The following is a 19,775-nucleotide window of genomic DNA, read 5'->3' as shown; positions in this document are numbered from 1 at the left end:
TTTGTATCCTGCAACTTTGCTGTATTCCGATATCAGTTCTAGTAGTTTTGGAGTGGAGTCTTTAGGGTTTTTTATGTACAGTATCATATCATCTGCAAATAGTGACAGTTTAACTTCTTCTTTACCAATCTGGATTCCTTGTATTTCTTTGTTTTGTCTGATTGCCGTGGCTAGGACCTCCAGTACTATGTTAAATAACAGTGGGGAGAGTGGGCATCCCTGTCTGGTTCCCGATCTCAGTGGAAATGCTTTCAGCTTCTCGCTGTTCAGTATAATGCTGGCTGTGGGTTTATCATATATGGCCTTTATTATGTTGAGGTACTTGCCCTCTATTCCCATTTTGCTGAGAGTTTTTATCATGAATGGATGTTGAATTTTGTCAAATGCTTTTTCAGCATCTATGGAGATGATCATGTGGTTTTTGTCTTTCTTTTTGTTGATGTGGTGGATGATGTTGATGGATTTTCGAATGTTGTACCATCCTTGCATCCCTGGGATGAACCCCACTTGGTCATGGTGTATGATCCTTTTGATATACTGTTGAATTCTGTTTGCTAATATTTTATTGAGTATTTTTGCATCTACGTTCATCAGGGATATTGGTCTGTAATTTTCTTTTTTGGTGGGGTCTTTGCCTGGTTTTGGTATTAGGGTGATGTTGGCTTCATAGAATGAGTTTGGGAGTATTCCCTCTTCTTCTATTTTGTGGAACACTTTAAGGAGAATGGGTATTATGTCTTCTCTGTGTGTCTGATAAAATTCCGAGGTAAATCCGTCCGGCCCCGGGGTTTTGTTCTTGGGTAGTTTTTTGATTACTGTTTCAATTTCTTTGCTTGTAATTGGTTTGTTTAACTTTTGTGTTTCTTCCTTGGTCAGTCTTGGGAGGTTGTATTTTTCTAGGAAGTTGTCCATTTCTTCTAGGTTTTCCAGCTTGTTGGCATATAGGTTTTCATAGTAGTCTTTAATAATTCTTTGTATTTCTGTGGAGTCTGTCGTGATTTTTCCATTCTCATTTCTGATTATGTTGATTTGTGTTGACTCTCTTTTTCTCTTAATAAGTTGGGCTAGAGGCTTATCTATTTTGTTTATTTTCTCAAAGAACCAGCTCTTGGTTTCGTTGATTTTTGCTATTGTTTTATTCTTCTCAATTTTGTTTATTTCTTCTCTGATCTTTATTATGTCCCTCCTTCTGTTGACTTTAGGCCTCATTTGTTCTTCTTTTTCCAGTTTTAATAATTGTGATGTTAGACTATTCATTTGGGATTGTTCTTCCTTCTTCAAGTGTGCCTGGATTGCTATATACTTTCCTCTTAAGACTGCTTTCGCTGCATCCCACAGAAGTTGGGGCTTAGTGTTGTTGTTGTCATTTGTTTCTATATATTCCTTGATCTCTATTTTGATTTGTTCATTGATCCATTGATTATTTAGTAGCATGTTGTTAAGCCTCCATGTGTTTGTGAGCCTTTTTGTTTTCTTTGTAGAATTTATTTCTACTTTCATACCTTTGTGGTCTGAAAAATTGGTTGGTAGAATTTCAATATTGTGGAATTTACTGAGGCTCTTTTTGTGAGCTAGTATGTGGTCTATTCTAGAGAATGTTCCATGTGCACTTGAGAAGAATGTATATCCTGTTGCTTTTGGATGTAAAGTTCTATAGATGTCTATTAGGTCCATCTGTTCTAGTGTGTTGTTCAGTGCCTGTGTGTCTTTACTTATTTTCTGCCCGGTGGATCTATCCTTTGGGGTGAGTGGTGTGTTGAAGTCTCCTACAATGAATGCATTGCAGTCTATTTCCCTCTTTAGTTCTGTTAGTATTTGCTTCACATATGCTGGTGCTCCTGTATTGGGTGCATATATATTTAGAATGGTTATATCCTCTTGTTGGACTAAGCCCTTTATCATTATGTAGTGGCCTTCTTTATCTCTTGTTACTTTCTTTGTTTTGAAGTCTATTTTGTCTGATATTAGTACTGCAACCCCTGCTTTCTTCTCACTGTTGTTTGCCTGAAATATGTTTTTCCATCCCTTGACTTTTAGTCTATGCTTATCTTTGGGTTTAAGGTGAGTTTCTTGTAAGCAGCATATAGATGGGTCTTGCTTTTTTATCCATTCTATTACTCTATGTCTTTTGATTGGTGCATTAAGTCCATTTACATTTAGGGTGACTATTGAAAGATATGTACTTATTGCCATTGCAGGCTTTAGATTCGTGGTTACCAAAGGTTCAAGGTTAGCTTCTTTAGTATCTTACTGCCTAACTTAGCTCGCTTATTGAGCTGTTATATACACTGTCTGGAGAGTCTTTTCTTCTCTCCCTTCTTATTCCTCCTCCTCCCTTCTTCATATGTTGTGTGTTTTGTTCTGTGCTCTTTTTAGGGGTGCTCCCATCTAGAGCAGTCCCTGTAGGATGCCCTGTAGAGGTGGTTTGTGGGAAGCAAATTCCCTCAGCTTTTGCTTGTCTGGGAATTGTTTGATCCCACCATCATATTTAAATGATAGTCGTGCTGGATACAGTATCCTTGGTTCAAGGCCCTTCTGTTTCATTGCATTAAGTATATCATGCCATTCTCTTCTGGCCTGTAGGGTTTCTGTTGAGAAGTCTGATGTTAGCCTGATTGGTTTTCCTTTATAGGTGACCTTTTTCTCTCTAGCTGCCTTTAAAACTCTTTCCTTGTCCTTGATCCTTGCCATTTTAATTATTATGTGTCTTGGTGTTGTCCTCCTTGGATCCTTTCTGTTGGGGGTTCTGTATAATTCCATGGTCTGTTCGATTATTTCCTCCCCCAGTTTGGGGAAGTTTTCAGCAATTATTTCTTCAAAGACCCTTTCTATCCCTTTTCCTCTTTCTTCCTCTTCTGGTATCCCTATAATACGAATGTTTTTCCTTTTGTATTGGTCACATATTTCTCTTAGTGTTGTTTCATTCCTGGAGATCCTTTTATCTCTCTCTATGTCAGCTTCTATACGTTCCTGTTCTCTGGCTTCTATTCCTTCAATGGCCTCTTGCATCTTATCCATTCTACTTATAAATCCTTCCAGGGATTGTTTCACTTCTGTGATCTCTTTCCTGACATCTGTGATCTCCTTCCGGACTTCATCCCACTGCTCTTGCATTTTTCTCTGCATCTCATCCCACTGCTCTTGCATTTTTCTCTGCATCTCATCCCATTGCTCTTGCATTTTTTTCTGCATCTCTGTCAGCATGTTCATGATTTTTATTTTGAATTCTTTTTCAGGAGGACTAGTTAGGTCTGTCTCCTTCTCAGGTGTTGTCTCTGTGATCTTTGTCTGCCTGTAGTTTTGCCTTTTCATGGTGATAGAGATAGTCTGCAGAGCTGGTACAAGTGACCGCTGGAAGAGCTTCCCTTCTTGTTGGTTTGTAGCCTTTTCCTGGGAGAATAGCGACCTCTAGTGGCTTGTGCTGGGCAGCTGTGCGCAGACAGGGCTTCTGCTTCCTGCCCAGTTGCTTTGGGGTTTATCTCCACTGTTGCTGTGGGCTTGGCCTGGCTGGGGCTATTCCTCCAAAATGGTGGAGCCCCGTTAGAGGGGGAGCAGCCAGGAGACTATTTATCTCCGTAAGGGGCCTCTGTGCTCCCTGCTGCCCAGGGGGTTAGAGTGCCCAGAGATCCCCAGATTCCCTGCTTCTGGTCTAAGTGACCTGTCCTGCCCCTTTAAGATTTCCAAAAAGCACTCTCCAAACCAAAACAACAACAGCAACAATGAGAGAGGGAACAGAAAGGAAAAAAAAAAGAAAAAACACGCGATTTTTTTTTTTTTCCTCAGGTGCCGGTCCCAGGCACCCGCGCACTGGTCCTGCTGCCCTGTCTCCCTAGCACCAGGGTCCCTGTCCTTTCAAGGCTTCCAAAAAGCACCCACCCACCGGTCCCGCAGGGAAGGAACGCTCAATATTCTTTGTCCTCAGGCACTGGTCCCACGCACCCGCTCACCAGTCGTGCCGCCCTGCCTCCCTAGCACCGGGGTCCCTGTCCCTTCAAGGCTTCCAAAAAGCACTTGGCAAAAAGAGAGAAAAAAAAGGGGAAAAACGCGCGATTTCTTCCGTCCTCAGGTGCTGGTCTCAGGCACCCACCCACCGGTCCCACAGGGAAAAATGCGGGATATTCTTTGTCCTCAGGTGCCGGTCCCAGGCACCCGCTCACCAGTCCCGCCGCCCTGCCTCCCTAGCACCGGGGTCCCTGTCCCTTTTAGGCTTCCAAAAAGCACTCGCAGAAAAGAGAAAAAAAAAAGGGGAAAAACGCGCGATTTCCTCTGTCCTCAAGTGCCGGTCTCAGGCACCCGCCCACCGGTCCCGCAGGGAAAAACGGGGGATATTCTTTGTCCTCAGGCGCCGGTCCCAGCCACCCGCTCACCAGTCCCGCCACCGTGCCTCCCTAGCACTGGGGTCCCCGTCCCTTCAAGGCTTCCAAAAAGTGCTTGCCAAAAAGAGAAAAAAAAAAAGGGGAAAAACGCGCGACCTCCTCCGTCCTCAGGCACCGGTCTCAGGCACCCGCCCCCAGGTCTCGCAGGGAGAAACGCGGGATATTCTTTGTCCTCCGGCGCTGTTCCCAGGCACCTCCTCACCGGTCCCGCCACCCTGCCTCCCCAGCAACGGGGGCCCGTCCCTCTAAGGCTTCCAAAAAGCGCTCGCCAAAAAAAAAACTGCTCCGGTTTCTCTCCACCCGCCGGGAGCCGGGGGGAGGGGCGCTCGGGTCCCGCCGGGCTGGGGCTTGTATCTTACCCCCTTCACAAGGCGCTGGGTTCTTGCAGGTGTGGATGTGGTCTGGATGTTGTCCTGTGTCCTGTGGTCTCTATTTTAGGAAGATTTTTCTTTGTTATATTTTCATAGCTCTATGTGTTTTTGGGAGGAGATTTCCACTGCTCTACTCACGCCGCCATCTTGGCTCCCCCATCTTTGAGCTTTTTAATTAAAAATGAATTAGGAGATTTAAGAACAAACTCATTGGGGGCTACCGTACGATAACATGTTTACAAAATTAGGTCTGGGCTTTTTGTTCCAGCTAAGTGTTTCAATCAATTCTCTGTGTATTAAATGTAATTACGTATGATGCTCCTTCAAAATTAGAACGTAGCGTTTAAAAAGCAGCTGGGAAAAGTCTATAATTTTAAGTTTGGCATTAGGATAACTATTAAAATGCGGACAAAGGCAACCATGGTTGATTGGCTGGAGGGAAGGGGACGAGAAGCGCAGCAGAGCTTCAGCCACGGAGTCCTTTGGTCTCACCTTCTTCCGTCTGTCAGGATGTTCCTTGGGAGCTGCGAGCAGAAGCCACAGGGCATGAAACAGAATGACAAGAACAGTGCGTAGAGAGGGAACGTTCTTGCACACGTCCTTGGCGTGCATCTGAGTACTTACTGCTTTTTAATGAAAGGTACTGATGAAATGTTTGCTTTGGACTTTGGTCCTTTAAATGCATGTGCTTCCAGAATATGCTTCATTTTCTCAGAAATGGCACTTTTAGACACTTCGGAAGCAGGGTCTATATCAGTTCTTTTTCCAAGTGTGTCTTTTTAACAGGTGTCATCTGATGAGCGGCGACTTAGGCTGCGGATCACCAACATTCCTTCCCATCCCATTCATTAACGGAGCTCTTTGCCAGTGGCTTTAGTTTGCCTGGTGTGTTGAGTCCCACCTGCTGGATAACCTTTGTTAAGTGGATGGAACTGTCACATCTCAAAATTATATGAAATAACTTTAAATAATAGTGCTTCACAGAGAAGACCACCAGGGTCTGGTCCTATGGCTGCCTCCTTTCTCCACTTCTGTGATGGACATTGGAGATGTTAGTTCACATCAGCCCAGAACAGACATTTAAGAAGCCTGCAGGTTGGGACTCTACAGTGGATGGCAAAATAAACCCTAGATAAGAGCAATTTGTGAACAATGGAAGAAAAATAAAGACCTGGCTCTTTGGGAACACATGGGGCCCAGAGCTTGATTTGCTGCACTGATGGGAGAGCCCGATGAGGCGGCACCCTTCTCCTTGCCCGCCCGGGCCTGTGGCCCGGCAGTGTTCTCAGACAGAGGGTGCTGCCCCGCGGTATCCCTGGACTGCAGAACATCAAACATGTTTCTGTGAGTCAAAGACGGATTTGAGCCTGCTACCAGAACTCTGTAAATGCAGCGTCCAGGCAAGTGTTCTGTAAATGGAAGAACCCACCTCTCCCCCGTGCCTTTTCTTCTGCCATCTTGTTTCTGGAGTATGTTTCTTACTGAGAGAAATGCCAGGCATATGTAAAGAATGATTAATTAATGCCCAATGTTGAAGGCCACGGGAGTGGCTCTGATGTATACGTGAAAGAGGGCCGCTCCTGCTTCCTGCGGCAGCCGCCTCTGTCCAGCATTAGTTCCAGTGTTTCCAGAAGAAAGGGCAGTTCTTTCCCCTCTATTTCTGTCCTTCACAGTGACGGTGAGTAGGAATCCTTCTGGGAGGGATTCCAGTGGGGACAGAGACTGTGTCTTGTGCAGTGTTTCTGTGGTATTTGGGGGCTAAGTAAAAGGTCCAACTTACTTTCAAGGTTTTGTGGGGTCTAACTCAGTTTAGTGACGTTTCTGTCTTTTTGTTTCCTCAAAAATAAAGTTAAAAACTCAAATTAAAAATTTGACGGCATTTCCCCACCTTGTATCCTGGTAATTTCAGCTATGAGGTTTTTATCCTATTTGCCTGATATTTATTAGGATATATTTATCATATTTGCCTGATGATAAGAATTATTTATCTGAAAACCATTCTTTGGAAAGTGGGAGTCACTTTATGTTTTGGTTTTTAAAATGTCTCTCCTTTCATGTAGCTCCCTCTTTATTTTTGAATAAAAAAGTTTTGATGCAGGAAGACACATGAGGCTGAAGGAGCTTCATTCAGTTCCAGCTTGGGATGCCTACAGACGGCACAGGTCATAACTGGTGTTGAAATACGGAAAATTGAGCATAGATTTGGCAATTATTCCATGGGGTGGGAACTCACAGTTCCAAGCATCATGTGTTATTGTACATGAGCCTTTTAAGAAGCACTTTAAGAAGACACACAGGGTGTAGTTATTCTGGAGATGACTGATGTATACCTATAAGAAAAATACAAAGGAAAAACAAACTGTCTTCATATTATATAAATAAGCACTTGGATTAGAAAGTGGTTTCCAGAAACATATTCATAGGTGGTGTCAAAAAGTGCTTAATTGAAGACATTTGAGGTGAAAGATAAGGTGGTGTGCTCTGCAGAAGTGTGTTAGATGACACAGACAGTAGCCCCGGAGAGGGCAGGCACTGATGTCAGAGACAAAATCATCTCATCAGGTGAGAGATGGAAAAATTACTGTTTCCTAATTAATATTTTCTATGACATTCAAATATACATATGTGTCTAAATTAATAACTTAAATATTATTAATAGACATTGGACTTATTTTTATCTTATTCCAGGAGCTCTGCCATTCAGGTTAGTCAAAGAACATTTTGAAATAACCTCTTATTGAAACAAATGTGTTTATTTTGCTTTCTAAACTTGAAACCAGGATCAGTGATTGGGAATCCTCAGTGGAGGTGGAAAGAACTGGTAATTTCTGAGCATTGCTCATGCGTCGTGCATTGCCGGGTGATGCAAACATCCTGATTTAAAACAGCAAATCCAGGTGTGTTCTAGAGCAGATCTCAGGTTTGTTAGACATCAAAATGGCCTGTGGAGTTTATTAAAAATGCAGTCTTTGGTCATCCTTTCCCACAGGGCTGATGTGGGACTGGGCATACATTTTGGCTTAACTCTGATGGAGGTAGACGGAGGAACCCGCTTTGGGAAACACAGGTTCTGGGGTGAGGAGGTCCTCCTGAGGAAGCAACCATCTTGTGGAGCCTTAAGGGGAGTCCCAGCATCAAAAGACAGCATGGGTGACAGATGCCACACAGAAGCTGAAGTGAAAGGACCAGGTGAATGAGTGAGGGGTGAAGAATTCACTTTATCCAGAGAGAGGCCTGGCCTGGGCTTGGGTCTGGGAGGTGCTCTCCGGGCCCCAGGAATGTGTTGCCTGACAGGAGCGTCCGTGTTTGCTGGGGGCTCGGGCCACTGGACGGTCCAACTGTGTGATTTAGGGTGGGGCCTTTGGGCCGTGCCAGGCGGTGCGGATCTCAAGGGGACGTGGAGGCTAAGGGCCCTGGACCTCCAGGAGGGCTGAGCCTCAAGACGGCCAAGAGGGCAGCGTGTGATCAGGCCCCGGCTAAGCCTCTGGACACCACAGGCCCGGGGGAGCTTCCGGACTGGCTGCACTCCGGAGCACTGCCACACTGTGGGGCCGGAAGGAGGTGACGCTGTCCAGGACCCCACGGGGTGGAGACGACCAGAAAGCTTTGTATGTGGATCTCTCCCAGACTCCCCTTTATGGGTCCCCTTTTCTCTGTCCTGATTAGTGTACTTTGGTGATGATGAAACTGTAATTGTAAACACAGCACTTTCCTGGGTTTTGGGAGGTGCACTAGTGAATGATCACACCTGAAGGAATCTTGGGGACCCCAGAACATGTCAGAAGTGAGTGTGGCCTTGGGGGGACCCCTTGACAGTTGGGAGGATGGTGCTCTGACCTGGAGCTTGGCCAGCTCCTCTGCCAATCAGAATTTTGACGATAAGCCTCAAAAACCCAAAGTTGAGAGAAAAAAACAAGTTCCACAAAATTATATATGATGCGATACCATTTATGTGAATTTTAAAAAGAGCCAAACAGTGCCGTATGTTGTTTATTAATGTGTGTGTGTAGTCTGTAATATATTTACATGCATGGAAACTGCATAGGCAAGTGTATGTAGTTGACATATAAATACATATATTTGTTCATTTCTGTTTGTATGTGAAGTAATAGTGGCTGCCTCCGGGGCCAGGATGAGAGCGCCAGAATGATAATTGTTAACGTTTAGTTACAGGTGATGATTATTGGACGCTTTTACTGTTCTTCTGTATGTTTTCCTTTATTTAAAATCAATGCAGAAAAATAAGCAGTCGAGGCCAGGGAGGTGGGAGCTTTCCGGGCACTGCTGTAGGAGCTGCGGGCAGGGGAGCCTGAGGGCCAGGCGACCCAGTGGGGACGCGCAGGGTTCCGCCACGCCGCCTCAAGGACAGCCAAGGGAGGTGTTCCTGTTTGGCTCACAGAAGAAGGGTTCGGAGTTGTCCATCTTTTTAAGTCCCCAGATGGCCAGGTGACGGTCACCAGGGAGGCCTTAGGCTTCAGTGTGGAGTGCGTCTCAGAGCCATCCCGTCAGAGCTGCCAGGGGCCTTCCCACCGTCCCTCGTGCTGTCCCGCGTGACCGCAGGCGCCCCCGGTGGGAGGGTTGCCCGTGCTGCCCGCGGTCTGCTGGTCGCTCCCCCTGCAGCTCTGGTTTCTTGCCTCATTATGCTCGGCGGTGGCACGAGTCAATAAAAACCCCATCTGGCTCTCACATCACAGAAGACTACATGCCTTAAAATTCATTTGTGCTGAGATGAGCATGCGCTTCTAAATCACAGGTGCCAAGGAGTCAAGGTGACTGGGCAGGAACAGGAAAGATCAGCCACCAGACCTGCGGGCACTGTGGGGTCATATTCCACCCTCAGTGGGAAGGAAAAGGAAGCGCGCTTTCTAGTGTGTTCGGGTGGCCAGAGGAATCGAGGAAGGTTTGCAAGCATGTGTGGAGACCCTCTGTGTGCCAGGCATTGCATGGGCTTTATTCCAGAACATGTCCTTGAGTGGCACATGGCAATCGACAGTTTGGTCTAACTGGGGACCCAGTGAAATAAGACAGGCGTCACAGAACCTACAGGCATTTTGAGACCACTCGCTCCAAAATGCTGCCTGGGACAGTATAGGCCACATGTGGAGAATGTCGTCTTCCAGCTTCAGAGGATCTTGGACACCTTTCCTGACCTAATAAAAGGTTTCCAGGTGACAGAGAATCCCGGGAAGGACATGGGATTGAGAAGGCCTGAATGTCAGGGTAGAGACGACCCTGACGTTCAAGGACATGTTCAGTTCTGTTTTGTTTTGGTGGGGAGGGCAGAGACACGCTCCTTGTCTGTCACTGTCTGAGTACCCGTGACGCACCGAGTACCCATCTCCGTGTAGGGAACCGGTGTTGATCAGGACACCAGGCCTGCTCTCCAGGTTCAGAATCCAGCAGGGGAGACTGACGCAAGACGGTAAACAGGCATCTTCAGATGCGGGGAGGTGCCCTGACGCACACAGGGGCAGTCACTGAGGGAGGGCATGTGGGGTGAGGCACAGCGGGTATGACAAGGGGAGGCTGATGAGACCCAGGGTGGGGGGCTGGTCCTGCAGGAGTTTTAAGAGCCTCTTTGAGGGAAGAGCCCAGGTGGGCACTGAGGAGGACTGGGGGGTGTTGTGCAGGAGTGGACACCAGCTGGAGTGGATGGGGGCAGGCAAGACAGGCATCAGCAGAGAATGAGGTTGGGAGAGAGGTGGGCTAGATCACCAAGGATTTGAAATGTAATCAGGGAGAGAGAAGGGAAGAGAGAGGGAGACCTGGGGAGAAGCAGAGATGAAGGGCAGGAGGCAGATGGAGGGCGAGGGGAGAGAGAAGTGGCAGAAGGAGTCCCGGTCGCTGCTTAGGGCTGTGGCGGCAGCTTGCCTCCCGCCTGGCCCTGGGCTGCACAGCTCGCCGCGGGACTCCGGGCACCCACGGTGCTCCTGCACTGGCCCTGGAAGCGTGTGTCACAGGCCTTCTCCCTCTGAGGACACCTCTGCTGCCTTTGACTTTCTGCTTCTGCAGCTCCCAGACTGGGTCCTGCTTCTGGCCCAGGATTTGACATTGAGACTTTTTATCTATCAACAGAAACTTGATGTGTTCCAGCAGCTTGGGATGTGGGGTCTCCTGCTGGTCCTGTCCTGTGCTTGCTGCAGGTGGCCTCTTCTCCTGTCCAGGAGGGATGGACAGTCCCGGACACGGTCCTCCAGGGACCAGCTTCAGGGGGTCTTTGCAGTAGCACCGTGCTCTGGGCCCCTAGAAATTAGGGGATACATTTTTCTTAGCAGGCAGCTTCCTGGCCATGCCTTCCATGTGACGATCCACTGCCTGTAGTCGCAGTAACTGGCCGTGGTGGGACTGAAAGCCTTGTTCTGGTGACAGATGTGGCCCCCAGTCTCATGCCTCATGCAGGATAGAAAGGTGTTTCACATTCTACTTTCGAATTCTGTCAATAATTCTAATAAAAACTTGAGATAATTAAATTAGAATCAGCCTATAGGTTTTTAACATAGAAGAAGACACAATTTGCTGAGATAAGTCAATTTGAAAAAAAAAAAAATGAAACTGCCTGTATTATGTATTTCTGAATTAGAAACTCATTTTCCTATCCAATTTTAGCCTGCTATTTCGTGTTGGGCAATGGGCACTTCTGAGAACAGCCACAGCCCCTGATGGGAGTGTGGGTGCTGTCTCACCGTCAATCTCTTTTCAGACCCAGGTCATTGATTAAAAATGGTCGTTAAGGTTTGAAAGTCTCATTCGACCAACTCAGTCTAGTTGTGGAGGGGCTGGTGTCCGCCAGCTGACCCTGCTCCCCGCTTTGCTGTGCCCTCTTTTAAATTATTTATTATTCTTCCCTGAATGCTACCCATCCTTTGCACGTGGACTCGAAGTCCATCCTCTTGAGGTCTCCCAGGATGGCCTCCAGTTGCTCGTGCTGGTCACCAGCTGCCCCTCAGACCTCTCACGTGACACTTCTAGCTTGGTCCCCAGGACAGGTCAGGAAGGAAGGGGAAACATTTGCCATGTCTGTTGCCCGTTTTCTGCCCAGCTCCTTCCCCCGGGGCCGGGGGATGTCCCCCGCCCTCCTGGGCCTCAGCTAGGGTGTGGGCATCAGGATGGTGGGTGGGAAGGCCTAGATGGGACAGAATAATCTGAGTAAGTTGTTACCAAAAAATGGGCTTGGGGAAGATTTGCTCATCAGAAAACAAAAGGGAGTCAGAAGAGCAGAAGGAGGCTGGGGTTGGGGAGAATTATTGAATAAATTGAGGCTGGAAATTGAGAGGGAAATGAAAGCAAGTCTGAGGACAGCTACAGGGTAAGGGAAATGAGTGAGGGGAAGAGGAAAGGATTTAAAACGGAAGACTGGCTTGGGGGGAAGCCCTGCGGTCCCTTGGGTGTTCTCTGAGTAGCTCCAAGCAAAATGCAAAGGGCCTTTGTCTTTTGATGCTCTGTGTAATTGTGGGGCATGGTTCTCCATGGGACTGTAAGCAGGCCTGGACCAGGAGGACCTTCTTCAACCTGGGTTATAGGTTGCGGGTTACACGTGGCCCCTTTGCACAAGCCTGAGGTCATAGACCTGCATTTAAAGTCTGGTCTGCCCCTTGAAAGCTGGCCAGGAGACCTGGAGCACTTGGTGTAGCCTCTCTAAGCCTCAGTTCCCCCAGCTGTGAGGTGGGTACGCTGAGAGCTTCCTGAGAGGATTGCTCTGAGATCAGAGGGAGGATGAGGTCCAGACCTGATGGCACTGCACAAAAGGCAGAGTTAACAGACATTTATTTCCCTGCCCTCCTTGCCTTTCTTCTCTGTCCCACCCCACACCCATGTCTTATCCCCCCAGCTGCTGTGTGCGCTCTTTGTGCAAAGGACCACATTTTATGGTTTGTTTGTGCCCCCAGTGCCTTCCTGGGATGGGGTACGCGGTCGGTGCTCCACCGCTGGTACGTCCATCTTGTTAGTCTGCCGAGCCCTCCCCTGCTCTGCAGGAGGGCCAGTCCTCGGACACAGCATGGGTGCCCTGCGGTCAGCACACCCACCCCAGGGACCCCTCTACGCCTGTGCTGACCCGCCTCTGAGTTCCTGGACTCTGACTGCAGCAGTCTCCGAAGGGGAGGTGGGAGGGTTTGGCCGCTTTGCTCAACCTCTAGAAACTGCACACACACAAGTGGGTTCTCCCCACATGTTCCTGCAAGGAGTCATAAATTCATAATCTCATTTAATTCCTCAACAACAAAAGACACAAATTTGTCTAAGGGCTAAATACTGAAAGATGCATGGAGCAGGGAAAAATCATCAACAAAACTTTATCTTAAAGCCCCATGACTGATTATTTATTTAGGGTGTTCTGGCTTGTTCACAGCTGAACATGTTTGAAAACCACCAGTTTGTGTGGGAAGTACAGTGGAAGGTGGCTGTGGAGCTAAGCTCACGGCCTGAGGGCTGCGTTTGTGAGCCACGTGACTGTGACTTGAGCAGTTAACAGATCTCCCTGGACCTCAGTTTCCCCATCCGTAGAAGAGGGACTGCGATGCTGTGTGCACAGTGACCTGCACTAAGCCAAGAGCTCAAAACGCAGTAGCTGCTGTTACCATTGCCACTTTATCGAGGGGTACTAATGCCATTTGCTCCTTCTGAAAAATAACCATATCTTAATTTTTTTTTGTACTCTGGTATAAAACAAGTATTTTATTTGATTGATACAGCATGCTCTGCATCTGACATTCCAAGGAGCAGCGAACACATTTACACTTACTGATGGTCTTAAAAGAACCAGAGATTTGATTTTACAAGAACACATATCTTCGCAAGCAACAAACCCCCATTCATTGCTGCAGTTAGTAGTCCTTCGGCTCTCGCATGTGTGCATCCACCAGGAACACAGAGGGTTGTGTGGCCTTGAGTGTTTGCTTCAGAACAACAGGTAGCTGTGAACACGAGCTCTCGCACCAAAGCTCAGAGCAAAGGGCATCTTATGAATGTTTCATTCCCTTTCAGACTCCACAAACTTGCATATTCTCACATGGAAGCAATTTTGTAGAGGAAAAAAACGGGGACAGCAAGGCAGTGACTTGGACCAGAGACCCCATGGTCTATGGAAAGACCCAGGCTACGTGCAGAGCTGCTGCTTCTCTTCTGCTGTTCTGAGACTGAGACCCTGAACAGCCGAAGTATTCACTGGGCTTGACCCAAGAGTATTGAAAAGTATCATCCAAAAAATAGTAAACAGAGAGAGAGCAGGGGTTTGGTGATGGGTGAGTATTTGGCTTTTCTACTCATTCACCCCAAAGCCCAGCACTAGGCTTTATCCTGTGGTTTTGCTGATGATTTTCCCTGATGCCCTTTTGATCCTGAAGGGGCAACAAGGGTCTTGGAGGCAGCTGAGGACCCTGCTCAGAGACAAAGGTTGGTCCAGGTCACAGCTATGAGCCTCCATCCATACGAGGCGCTTACAAAGTACTGTTACATGCATCTGCCATGCTTTGAAGGTTTCTCTCAGATTCATGTCGAAACCTGGTCCCCAAGGTGATGGGACTGGAAGGTGGGGCTTTGGAAGATGATTAGGCCATGAGGGTGGGGCGATCCGGACCGGTGCCTGTGAAAGGCATTCCGGAGGGCTCCCTCTCCCCCCCACCAGGGGAGGACATAGCGAGAAGATGCCTCTGTGAACCAGGAAGTCCTCACCAAACAGCGAATACGCCGGTGCCATGATCTTGGATTTCCCAGCTTCCAGAACTGTGAAAGATACAATTCTGTTGTTTGAAGCTATCCAGTCTGTGGTATTTTGTTAGAGCAGCCTGAAAGGACTAAGATATCATCATTTCTAATTTTACCTTCATATTAATTTTGAGATGGAAAACACCATTCCCTGTCTCACAGGTGTGGAAAATGAGGCTCAGTGGGGCTAAGATCCTGCAGAAAACACAAGGAATAAGTGTTAGAATTCCACCCTCTGGAATATTTTGTCCTACCTGTTGTGCAGAAATCTAATTCTGCGGACTTCTTCCCCAGCCCAGCCCACTGAGAGCCTCTCAGCGAATGCCTGCCCTGCCCCAGAGGACAGACCTTTAGGTGGTCGGAGATGGTGCGCACATTCTATAATAATTCGCGTAAAGCATCCTTGAACAACCTTCAAGTGTCCTTCCCCTGGCCTGGCTTCAAATCTCTTTAACATTTCATTTGCTTTAATCTACCTGCAACTATTTGACAACCTTCCACAAAGTTTGATTCCTAGGACCCCATGCCACACTGCTGCATGATTTTAAAACACCGGAATTACATTTTTGATTGCCTCTGTTAACTTAGAATTCTCTTACTGGAACCTACGTGTGTACCAGCCATGTCAGTAGCCAGTGATGGTGTGGACTCACTAATGTGTGGGCTCCATGTGGGTGGCATGGAGATCTTGTTTTTCACTGACTCACAAAGAACTGTTGGGTGTCTTCTGTGTGCCCAGCACTCTGAAGATAAGCAGCAAAATTGGACCCAGAGCAGCAGAGGCGGTAAAAACAAGGGAAAGGGTCCCACTAGCATGTGCGAAATTGCCACTGTGTGTGCCATCAAGGAGAGGGACATGGTGCTCTTGGGAATGTGCACAGGGAGGCCTCTCCTGGTTTGGGTGGGGGTGGCGGGGTGATAAGGGAACACCTCCCCTAAAGAAGTGACATTCAGTCTGAGACGTGACAGTGAGGAAGGGAGGACTGGGCGAAGAAGCAGATGCGCAGGGACGAGTGTTCCAGGAGGACCCAGAGCCCGGCCAGATGTCCCGAGGCAGGGAGGGGCTCCGCGGTGAAGGGGCTGAAAGGGGAATTCGGAGAGTGCACGTGCTGAGGCGGCCCTGGAGTAGTGGGCGGGGACAGCCGGGCAGTAGCTCGTGGGCTACGGCGAGGATTGGGCCTTTATTTTGGAAATAGTAAGAAGTCACTGGAGGGTTTTAGGCAGAGGAGTGAGATGATGAGGCTGAATTTTGAAAGGTTCACTGTGCCTGCTGTGTGGAGAGGGATTTCAATAGGACAAGAGTGCTGGTGGGACAGACAGGCCAGCAACGAGGGGCCTGGGGCCGGATGGCTGCTGGGGGTGGAGGGCCCAGAGGCGCTGTCCTCTCCTCTGTGCATCTGCAGGCTGCCACCAGCAGGTCACTTCCAAGCTGGAGTGAGACTTCTAACCAGGCCCTCTCGCCCGGAGAAAGGAGACCAGCGAGAGACCCGCCCGTTCTACCTTCCTCCACCTGGAAGGCAGGCAGAAAGGGAGATCCTCCTTTGACACCGGGCCACCTCCAGCAAAGGCTAGAACGTAAAGGTAACGTTTGGACCTGAACTTGCACGCTTTAAAAATGGAAGTTTGAGAGGAAGCTTAACGTCAAATGGAGCGATATTAAATGGCAAATGCCGCGAATATGGAGAAAGAACTTTTTTGATGTCGGCTGTTTCTTTGAACCTTGAAGAGCCCTATTCCTCGGCTGGCATCTTTCAAGCCATCTGCCATTTTCACGGCCACCGTCACCTGGCAGATGAAAGCCCGCTGCGCCAGGAGTTTCCACCGGCGCCCGGCGCACACGTGAGATGAAAGCCGCTGGGAAAAGCGGTGCCATTTCCATGAGGAGGAGAAAGGGATGGGGTGGGTGGGCATGGCGGCAGGGCCGTGGCACACACGGTCGCCCACTTCCCCCTCTTGTCACCGGCACTGCGTGGGTTCAGAGAGAGTTTGGGGTTCAGAGGCTTCCTGTTTGGGGCAGAGCACATGGAGTCCCAGGCCAGCCTTTCAAGGGTATGACTACACTGTTGATTTCTTAAACTTGTTTGTCACCCCCATGTAGATGCCATAATTACTTAATTATGATGACCAGACATTAATGAGGATACAAATGATGAAATCTAATCGTCACGCCACCCCAAGGTGATGAGCCTCTACCTTGACCCCACGTGTTGGGGTTGGAAGGCAGATTCCTGTAAGGCAGGACTCGAGATGCAGGGAGTGGGAATCCCACCATTTCTGTGTCTGTTGTTAGGGGCTTGCAGGAGACAGAATAGGCATGGTGGTGTGACGGTGACCGTGATGGAACCTCTGGCCTGTTCTGCTCCCAGGGCTCCGCCCCTCACCCCCACCCCCAGAGGAAGTGGGTTCTGTGATCGGCTCTGTCACACGGGCCAGGGACCAGGAGCTGAGACTCCGAGGAGCTTGTGGAAAATCACACAGCTGGGAACCCGGAGGCAGGGTTTGAATCCAGGGCTGCGTCCAAGCCTGTCGGACGTCTGCAGCCCTGCCTTTAATCACTCTCCCAAGTTGGCACAGAGAAACAAGATGCTCACGGCATGTCGGTGTCTTCCTGGTATCAGGACATTAAGGGCAAAACCAACCAGACCCTCTCCTTCAGCTCGGAGTACACAGCAAAACGGACGCCACGTCAGGGGCTCTTAGTCTGTATACTGCTTATGTATCACATTTACGATATTGTAAACGCAGCTTCAAATTCTCATTCTTTTAAGGTACAGGCATAGACTGAGCATGTGTGCCCCCTGAAATCCCAGTGTTCACATCTAGTCCCCAGGGCCGTGGTATTTGATGGGGGAGCCTTTGGGAGGGGTTTGGCCCTGAGGCTGGGGCCTCCTGAGTGGGATTAGCGTCCTTGTAAAGAGACCCAGAGATCTCCTGTGCGCCTCCCAATGTGAGGACGCAGTGCAAAGACGTCCACAGACCGCGGACCAGGAAACCCTCCCAGACACCAGAGGGGCCGTTGCCACGGACTTCCAGCCTTCAGAGCTGTGAGAAGCAGATGCCTGCTGCGCACGAACCGTGCCGTCTGCAGTGTCCTGTTACAGCAGCCTGATCCGATGCTGGTGGACACTTAGTTCTCCTTCTTGAAGACGCCTAAGTTTGACTAGTGATCAGGCTTTGAGAAAGCACATGTATGTGTCTGGGACTGAACATAAGTGGGACACGTTTATAGCAGGTTTGGAACTGCTCTTTCTGGTTCATGTCCATGGAAATAGCCAAATGAGATGACAATAGTTTCCTGTGGCCCTGTAACCATTACCACAGATTTGGTGGCTTAAAATAATAGAAACTTGTTCTCTCACTGTTCTGGAAGCCAGGTGTCCCAAACCAAGGTGTCTTTGGGGTCCTGCTCCCCCAGAGGCTTCGGCAGGGCATCCCTCCTGCCTCTTCCAGCCTCTGGGGGCTGCCCCGCTTCCGTCTCTGCGTCTGTCCTCACACCGCCTTCTCTGTATGTCTGTCTTCTCTTCCATCTTTTATGGATGTAGGTCCCTCCCAGGCAATCAAAGACGAGCTCATCTTGAGACCTCTAACAAAATTATATCTGCAAAGACTTTTCCAAATGAGGTGACTTCCACAGTTTCCACGATGTGAATGTATTTTGGGGGCTGGAGGCCACTGTTCAACCTCTGCAGGGATCATTCACTCAAAGCACTTCGAACAGCATCTGGTGCTGCCAGTGGGGGCTCAGGGAATATTAGCTGTTCTTGTGGTGTGAATAATCATTGTTTCCTGGGGGAGGGTTTGGGATCCCTCTGGCCTTTTGGTTCACACTGAAGTGGTGAGAAAGGAAACTTGGTGTCACTGGAGGGGGACAAAGGGCTGGGGTCTGGTGGCCTCCACTCTTACCCAGCACCACTGCCTGGCTGGCTGAATGAAGGTGGGGGCTCCCTGCCTCAGCCCCCGTCCTCTCAGGGAGCTTGTGCCTCTTGGCATCTGCCATTTGGGTTTCTTTGAAACGAGTGTTTTGAGATCTCAGCATGGTTTCCATCCTGAGAAGCTCAGCAGTCCTGCCCCTCGACAATGTGCTGCAATTCCTAAGCTCAGAGCCGATGGTCCCCGGCCCCCATCAGTCGCAGCAGAGCCCAGGAGCACTGCCACTTGGTAAACACCGCTGGCCCCTCGCGTCGTCCACCCGAGCACCTCATCCACGGCCTCTCTCCCCTCTCTCGGTGGCCTCTCTCACTGAGGCCGGTGTTGGAGGGAACATTCTGCTAGTTGCTCGAACCCTGGTGGACTCATCCCCTTTCCAAGTCAGTGGAGTCCCTGAACTGACACTAGGGGACCCGGAGGGAAGGGTGTGGGGCTCCCCACTTGCCAGCACTTGGGAAGAGCCTTGGTGCAGGGCCCTTTACCCACCTTCTCGCCCCTGCCTCCAGGCTGCCCCATCAATCCCATAGTTGGCTGCGTGAATCGATGCCCTTCCTGTATTCTTCCAACTTATGTTAATTACTTGCCCACTTTGTGCCGGATGCTGTGCTAGGAGAGTAATAGGGCTTTTAGGATACCTGCAGCCTGGCAGACAGTGTGGACTGGGGAGAGCGCAACCCCGTCATCATTTGCCTCCGCCACTCCGCCTGTTCACCCCCACCTCGCAGCAGGCTGGTGCCCCTCCTGCATTGCCCCCTGGGGTGCTCCAGTCTTCTGCAAGCTGTGGACCTGGGCACTTACTAGGAGGTGGACATACTTGTGCTCAGAGCTTTAGGTCAGTCATACTAGCTAGTGCAGTTACATTATGTGACTACATATTACATAAAACAGTGACATCCGAGTGCAAACAGGAAGAAGGCTGATGTTTCTATAAAAAGAGTTAAAGTTTTGGAAGGACTCAAAAAAGGCAAGGCACTAAAATTTTCTTCAAATTTTATTTTTATGAGGTAGTCCTAAAGGACTGAAGGAAAGACAGCACAGTCCTCGCTTGGCGGCCTGCCCACTGTTGCTGTAGATGCTGTTTGAGTCCTCGCACCTGCTTAAGGAAACTGGAAACTGCATCACAGGTTGGTACCTGCAAACTGAAATCGCAGGCAAAGGGGGATTTTTTTTCCTCAAAGGGTGGCAGATGTGTAGTTGACCGTATGTCTAAATGTTTTATGTTAAAATGTTTAAGGCACATATTAACATTAATGATTCTCTGCTTCACATGTTTGACCCCTATTGGGTTGGCTAAGAGGGTGTCTGCTGTCCAGGTGCCATAATAGAAGGACCCTGTGCCCCATCAGAGCCCAGGGGAGGCTCCGATCACCCTGTCTGAGGCCCACAGAGTGGAGAGGCC

At 48.9% G+C, this 19,775-nt stretch overlaps 1 long non-coding RNA gene across 1 annotated transcript in view; it reads left to right on the top strand.

Moving 5' to 3' along the window:
- Positions 1-19,500, top strand: part of LOC140849740 (uncharacterized) — a 183,756-nt gene extending 164,256 nt beyond the window's left edge. The window contains exon 4 of the long non-coding RNA XR_012131914.1: positions 19,385-19,500. This is a non-coding gene — a long non-coding RNA (uncharacterized lncRNA). The remainder of the gene's footprint in view (positions 1-19,384) is intronic.
- Positions 19,501-19,775: the final 275 nt, after the last annotated feature.

This window comes from Manis javanica, chromosome 5 (assembly GCF_040802235.1).
Source record: "Manis javanica isolate MJ-LG chromosome 5, MJ_LKY, whole genome shotgun sequence".
Taxonomy (NCBI): domain Eukaryota; kingdom Metazoa; phylum Chordata; class Mammalia; order Pholidota; family Manidae; genus Manis; species Manis javanica.
This window is presented reverse-complemented; position numbering and strand designations above follow the sequence as displayed.